Source organism: Arachis hypogaea, chromosome 15 (genome assembly GCF_003086295.3).
Source record: "Arachis hypogaea cultivar Tifrunner chromosome 15, arahy.Tifrunner.gnm2.J5K5, whole genome shotgun sequence".
NCBI lineage: Eukaryota > Viridiplantae > Streptophyta > Magnoliopsida > Fabales > Fabaceae > Arachis > Arachis hypogaea.
The window spans coordinates 22,652,531-22,660,433 of record NC_092050.1 but is presented as its reverse complement, the minus strand read 5'-3'; the positions used below and the strand labels follow the sequence as shown (position 1 = coordinate 22,660,433).

The following is a 7,903-nucleotide window of genomic DNA, read 5'->3' as shown; positions in this document are numbered from 1 at the left end:
CCATGTAATTCACCTCTGCTATTGCAGGGTTCTCAGGATCATAAGCTTCTTCTTCAGAAGATGCCTCTTTAGTACTGTTGGATGATTACTTCAATCCATTCAGACTCTGAGAGATCATATTGACTTGCTGAGTCAATATTTTGTTCTGAGCCAATATGGCATTCTAAGTATCAATTTCAAGAACTTCCTTCCTCATAGGCATCCCATTACTCATAGGATTCCTTTCAGAAGTGTACAAGAACTGGTTATTTGCAACCATGTCAATGAGTTCTTGAACTTCTGCAAGCGTTTTCTTTAGGTGAATGGATCCACCTACAGAATGGTCCAGTGACATTTTTGATTGCTCAGATAGACCATGATAGAATATATCCAGGATGGTCCATTCTGAAAGCATGTCAGAAGGACACTTTTTGGTAAGTTCCTTGTATCTCTCCCAAGCTTCATAGAGGGACTCACCTTCTTTTTGTTTGAAGGTTTGAACATCCACTCTAAGCTTACTAAGCTTTTGAGGAGGAAAGAACTTGGCTAAGAAAGTCGTGACCAGCTTATCCCAAGAGTTCAGACTATCTTTAGGTTGAGAGTCCAACCATACTCTAGCTCTGTCTCTTACAGCAAACGGGAAAAGCATAAGCCTGTAGACCTCGGGATCAACCCCATTGGTCTTAACAGTATCACAGATCTGCAAGAATTCAGTTAAGAACTGAAAATGATCTTCAGATGGAAGTCCATGAAACTTGCAGTTCTATTGCATCAGAGAAACTAGTTGAGGTTTAAGCTCAAAATTGTTTGCTCCAATGGCAGGGATTGAGATGCTTCTTCCATGTAAATTGGAATTTGGTGCAGTAAAGTCACCAAGCATCTTCCTTGCATTGTTATTATTTTCGACTATGTCTCCTTCTTTTTCGAAAATTTCTGTCAGATTTTCTCCAGAGAGTTGTGCTTTAGCTTCCCTCAGCTTCCTCTTTAAAGTCCTTTCAGGTTCAGGATCAGTTTCAACAAGAATGTTCTTATCCTTGTTCCTGCTCATATGAAAAAGAAGAAAACAGAAAAGAAAATATAGAATTCTCTATGTCACAGTATAGAGATTCCTTTACGTGAGTAGAAGAAGATAAGAATAGAAGAAGGAAAAGATGAGAATCCAAACACAAGGGTGAGGAGTGGGTTCGAATTCTTAGATGAAGAGGAGTGTTAGTAAATAAATAAATAATTAGAAGGAGATGAGGGAGAAGAATTTTCGAAAATTAGATAAATTAAAATAAAAATATTTTTGTTTTTAATTTAAAATCAAAGTTAGAATTCGAAAATAAGAAGGAAAAAATGAATCTAATTTAAATTGAAATTTAAAATAATTAGTTAATTAAAAAGAAATTTTGAAAAAGAGGAAAGTGATTTTCAAAAATTAAAGAGAGAATTAGTTAGATAGTTTTGAAAAAGATATGATTGAAATAGTAAACTTTTAAAATCAATCAAAAAGTCAAGTAGTTAATTGAAAAAGATTTGAAAATTAATTTTTGAAAAGATAAGAAGTTAGAAAAGATTTTGAAATAAATTTTGAAAAAGATGTGATTGAAATTTATTTTGAAAAAGATTTGAAAAAGAAATTTAAAAAGATTTGATTTTGAAAACTAAAGTTGATTACTTGACTAACAAGAAACAAAAAGATATGATTTTAAAATTTAAAGATTGAACTTTTCTTGATAGGCAAGTAACAAACTTAAAAATTTTGAATCAATCACATTAATTGTTAGCATTAATTTCGAAAATATGAATTAGAAATAAGAAAAAGATTTTGAAAATCAATCATAAAGTTTTCGAAAATATGAAAGAAAAAAATGAAAAAGATTTGATTTTTGAAAAAGATTTGAAAAAGATAAAATTTTTAAATTGAAAATTTGATTTGACTCCTAAGAAACAACTAAATTTTAAAAAGTTTTGAAAAAGTCAACTCAAATTTTCGAAAATTTATGAGTGAAAAAGGAAAAGACTTTTTTTTTTGAATTTTTAATGATGAAAGAGAAAAACATCAAAAAGACTCAATGCATGAAAATTTTGGATCAAAACACATGATGCATGCAAGAACACTATGAATGTCAAGATGAACACTAAGAACACTTTGAATGTCAAGATGAACACTAAGAACTTATTTTTGAAAGATTTTCAAGAAAAGAAAACATGCAAGACACCAAACTTAAAGATTTTTAATTTTTTAGACACTAACAAATTGAAAATGCACATGAAAAATAAGAAAAGATGCAAAACATGAAAATACAAAGATCAAACAAGGAAATTCATCAAGAACAACTTGAAGATCATGAAGAATGCAATGCATGAATTTTCGAAAATGCAAGAAAAATAACAACATGCAATTGACACCAAACTTAAAGACTGACACAAGAATCAAACAAGAGACACAAAATTATTTTTTTGGTTTTTTGATTTTATTAATTTTTTTTGGATTTTTCGAAAATTATTTGGAAAAAAGAAAATAAGGATTTTAGAATTTTTAATGAGAATTCCAGGAATCTTGCAATGTTAGTCTAAAGCTCCAGTCCAGGAATTAGACATGGCTTACTAGCCAGCCAAGCTTTCAGTGAAAGCTCCGGTCCAAAACACTAGACATGGCCAATGGCCAGCCAAGCTTCAGCATTCATAGTTCAAGCATGTGAAGAAGAAGCCACAGTCCAAAAGAATTTAGACATGTCTTTACAGCCAGCCAGGATTCAACATTTCCCATGAAATTCCAGAATTCCTTCTAAAAAATTCTGAAGAAAAATATATTTTTGAAAATATTTATTTTTATTTTTATTTTTTTTCGAAAATAAGAATAATAAAAACAAAAAGCTTAAAATTAAAATAAAATTACCTAATCTAAGCAACAAGATGAACCGTCAGTTGTCCAAACTCAAACAATCCCCGGCAACGGCGCCAAAAACTTGGTGCGCAGAAATTGTGATCATCAACAATGGCGCCAACAACTTGGTGCTCTCAAATGTGAATCACACTTTGTCACAACTTCGCACAACTAACCAGCAAGTGCACTGGGTCGTCCAAGTAATAAACCTTACGTGAGTAAGGGTCGATCCCATGGAGATTTTCGGCCTGAAGCAAGCTATGGTCACCTTGTAAATCTCAGTCAGGCGGATTCAAATGGTAATGGAGAATTGATAATTAAAACATAATTAAAATATAAACTAGGATAGAGATACTTATGTAATTCATTGGTGAGAATTTCAGATAAGCGTATAGAGATGCTTTCGTTCCTCCTGAACTTCTGTTTTCCTGTTGTCTTCATCCAATCATTCCTACTCCTTTTCATGGCAAGCTTTATGTAGGGCATCACCATTGTCAATGGCTACATCCCATCCTCTCTGTGAAAATGGTCCAATGCGCTGTCACTGCATGGCTAATCATCTGTCACTTCTCGATCATACTGGAATAGGATTTACTATCCTTTTGCGTCTGTCACTACGCCCAGCACTCGCGAGTTTGAAGCTCGCAGCCATCCCTTCCCAGACCCTACTCGGAATACCACAGACAATGTTTAGACTTTCCAGACCTCAGGAATGGCCATCCATGGGTTCTAACTTATACCACGAAGACTCTAATATCTCATACTTGGTCCTCTGTATTAGATATCTAAGAGATACTCATTCTAGCTTGTTTGCATGTAGAACGGAAGTGTTTGTCAGGCACGCATTCATAAGTGAGAATGATGATGAGCGTCACATAATCATCACATTCATCATGTTCTTGTGTGCGAATGGATATCTTAGAATATGAATAAGCTTGAATTGAATAGAGAAACAATAGTACTTTGCATTAATCTGTGAGGAACAGCAGAGTTCCACACCTTAATCTATGGTGTGTAGAAACTCTACCGTTGAAAATACATAAGTGATAATGGTCCAGGCATGGCCGAATGGCCAGCCCCCATAAAGGTCTAAGATAGCATAAAATTGATCAAAGATAAGATGTAAATATAATAGTAAAAAGTCCTATTTATACTAAACTAGTTACTAGGGTTTACAGAAATGAGTAAATGATGCAGAAATCCACTTCCGGGGCCCACTTGGTGTGTGCTTGGGCTGAGCATTGAGCTTTACACGTGTAGAGGCTTCTCTTGAAGTTGAACGCCAGTTTGTAGCCTGTTTCTGGTGGTTAACTCCACTTTGCAACATGTTTCTGGCGTTTAACTCCAGAATAGGGCAGGAAGCCCTGGATGTCTACTTTCCAACGCAATTGAGAGCGCGCCATTTGGAGTTCTGTAGCTCCAGAAAATCCACTTTGAGTGCAGGAAAGTCAGAATCCAACAGCATCTGCAGTCCTCCTTCAACCTCTGAATCTGATTTTTGCTCAAGTCCCTCAATTTCAGCCAGAAAATACCTGAAATCACAGAAAAACACACAAACTCATAGTAAAGTCCAAAAATGTGATTTTTATTTAAAAACTAATAAAAATATACTAAAAACTAACTAAATCATACTAAATGTAAATCATGTTGCTTGTATGCGAAGTTTGTATTCGTAGGTTTTGATGAATGACAAACCAACAAACGACATGAAAGACAAACTAACAAACAACTTGAATGAACAAGCATGTTGAAAGATCAACCAACATTCAACATTGAGGAATGAAGAGTTGAAAGCAACACAACAACAACAAGAAACTCAAGTCCACAACATTTGAAGACAAGTATAGTGTCTTAGGACTTAGGTAACTTCTTGTTAAGAACCAATTGCTAAATCTCTCAACACACACTCACAAAATGTTTTGATGCAAATCTTGCAATTCGATGCTAGCCAAATGGTTTAAAAACTTGTTTTCAAAGGTACAAAGGCATAGGAATTGACTCCAACAAGTTTGAGATCAATCCTAAGTATTTTGAAGTGATTTTAAGCCATTCTTTAAGGTTTGCATCGATGCACACTCATCTTGCATCGATGCAAAGCATGCGACGACTTGCTGCATCGATGCAAAGATGTTTGCATCGATGCAATCTAGCTGAAAATTCAAATTTCAGCTTCAAAGACACATTTGCATCGATGCAAAGTGTTATGCATCGATGCAAATGATTCAAAAACATAAAAAACGGCTAGTTTTGAAAAAACGGCTCCATCCCATTAACTCCCCAACGTTTCTAAGGTTTGGGAAGTCTATAAATAGATGGATTGAAGCCTTATTTCATACACGTGAGTATTTGCAAACTATCTTGTTCATATTCTTTCATTCTACACATTTTTAAGGTGTTATAATACACAATTTGAGAGAGCAATATCAATTGGTTCAATAGTGCTAAACTTGTAATCATACACTCTTCTAGAGAGTACTCACTTCATCTCAACAATTCTTTGAGAATTGTTTTCTTGTAACACTTTGTAAATTGAAGTGTGATCTCCAAGGTTGAGTCAAGAGTTATAAACACTATAGTCGGTGAGGATACCAAAGAAGTATACTAAGTACTCAAGGCAAATCTTAGAGAAGGTATCTCTAAGTGGAGTGGGTTAGTATACGAGTGGTGATCATATACCGTGAGGTGTTAGAAACTAAGGACTCGGATTGTAAAAGGTTTTGCGCGAGCACCTTGAAGCTTGGCAATAGTGGAACTTCTCAATAGCAATTGAGAAAGAAAGTGGACGTAGGACAAGGATTGTGCCAAACCACTCTAAATAGCGTTTGCATCTCTTCAAACTCATCTTTTCAATATTATTGTCTTTTACCTTTGAGCAAATAAATTGTGATCGAAAAGTAGCTTCGTAAGTACTTAAGGAATAGCTTAAGTCCGATTGGTGAAAAGCTTGATCAATTTATTTGAGTTGGTGTCTATTGGAAAGTAAAAGCTCCTTATAAATGCTTAGCAATTGAGTTAAGCTCTTGGAAAAATACTAGTACAATAACACTTTTGTATATTGTCTTTAACTTTCGCAAAAAGATTCATTGTTGTTGCAATACTCAATTCACCCCCCCCTCTTGAGTAATTGTGCATAGGTTCTACAAGTGGCATCAGAGCTTAACCCTTTGAAAGACTTAACCGTTTAAGGGAAAAGATCATGGCAAGCACAAGCTTTAACAACAACAACACTAGTGAAGGTAACTCAACCGCTAGACCTCCTCTTTTTAGCGGAACAAATTACTCTTATTGGAAAAATAAGATGAGAATTTGGATCCGTTCTCAAGATGTGAGAATTTGGAAAGTGATTGAGAATGGAAATCACATTCCAACAAAGACAACAAGCGCCAAAGAAGGAGAAGTCTCCGTCTTAAAGCAAGTACCGAAAGGAAAAAATGAATATAGTGACGATGATTGGAAGAAAGTGGCAATGAATGATAAAGCCATCAACTTCATTCATTGTGCACTCAACGAGCATGATTATATGAAGATCTCTACATGTGAAATCGCTAAAGAGATTTGGGATAAACTCCAAATCACTTACGAAGGAACCGACCACGTTAAAGAATCAAAGGTATTTATGTTGGTTCATGAATGGGAAAATTTTAAAATGAAAGATGAAGAGAGCATTGAAGAAGCTCTTGAAAGACTCTCCAAGATCTTCAACAACCTAAGCATGCTTGGCACAAAATACAATGATAAACAAATTGTGACCAAGGTGCTTACAAGCCTTACACCAAAATGGAACTCCAAAGTGAACGCCATTGTGGAAGGAAGGCTCTATGATCAACTTACATTTGATCAACTACGAGGTAATCTTCTCACCTATGAAATGACTATGCTAAATAGACAAAAAGGTGAAGAAAGCAAGAAGAAAAGTCTCGCCCTTAAAACAACATCACTACAAGAAGAGAGTGATGATAATGAAGAAGAAGGAGATGAAGAATTTGCACTCTTATTAAAAAGATTCAATAAGTTTGCAATGAAGAAAAACTTCAAGAGCAAAACAAAGGTACCAAAATGCTATGAGTGTGGAGAAGTTGGACACATTAAACCCAATTTTTCAAAACTTCAAAAGGAGGACAAAAACAAGAAATTTAAGAAGAAGGAGAAAGCATACATATCATGGGAGAACGAGGATGAATCCGACTCCGATGACGACGAGGTTGCAAATCTTTGCTTAATGGCAAGCGAAGAAAAGGTACGTGTTGGAGCTAAGGATACAAATTGGTATGTTGATAGTGGATGCTCCAAACACATGACCGGCGATGAATCAAAGTTCACCGCAATAGAGCCTACAAACGGAGGAAACGTGATCTATGGAGACAACAACACCGGCAAAGTAATCGGCGTTGGAAAAGTTGGTAAAAATTCTTCTACCTCCATAGATAATGTTATACTTGTCAAAGGTCTCAAACATAATCTCATTAGTGTTAGCCAACTTTGTGACAAAGGAAACTTAGTCACCTTTAATTCAAAATGTTGTTTGATAAAAAGGCAAGACACTAATAAAATTGTGCTAATTGGGCACCGTGTTGACAATGTATACATGATTAATCTAGATGAAGTTTCCTCAAATGATGTGAAATGCCTTGTTAGTAAAAATGATGAAACTTGGTTATGGCATCGTAGAGTAGCTCATGCTAACATGGACCATCTTGGCAAGTTGGTCTCTAAAGAGTTAGTAATTGGCTTACCAAAGCTACGTTTTGAAAAAGACGTCCTTTACGATGCATGTCAAAAGGGAAAACAAGTAAAGGCCTCTTTTAAATCCAAAAACATTGTTTCAACAACAAGGCCATTACAACTTTTGCACATGGATTTATTTGGTCCTTCTAGGATTATGAGCTTTGGTGGCAATTACTATGCTTTAGTTATTGTTGATGATTACTCTCGATTTACATGGACCTTGTTCCTAGCAAACAAGAGTGATGCATTTCGAGCATTCAAAAGATTAGCCAAAGTTATTCAAAATGAAAAGAATTTCCATATATCATCTATTAGAAGTGATCATGG

General features: G+C 35.1%; 1 non-coding gene across 1 annotated transcript; it reads left to right on the top strand.

Annotated features, from left to right (window-relative positions):
• Window positions 1-388: 388 nt before the first annotated feature.
• On the top strand, window positions 389-496 carry LOC112753703 (small nucleolar RNA R71). Its single transcript, XR_003178075.1, has one exon. It is a non-coding gene; the product is annotated as a small nucleolar RNA R71 (small nucleolar RNA).
• Window positions 497-7,903: the final 7,407 nt, after the last annotated feature.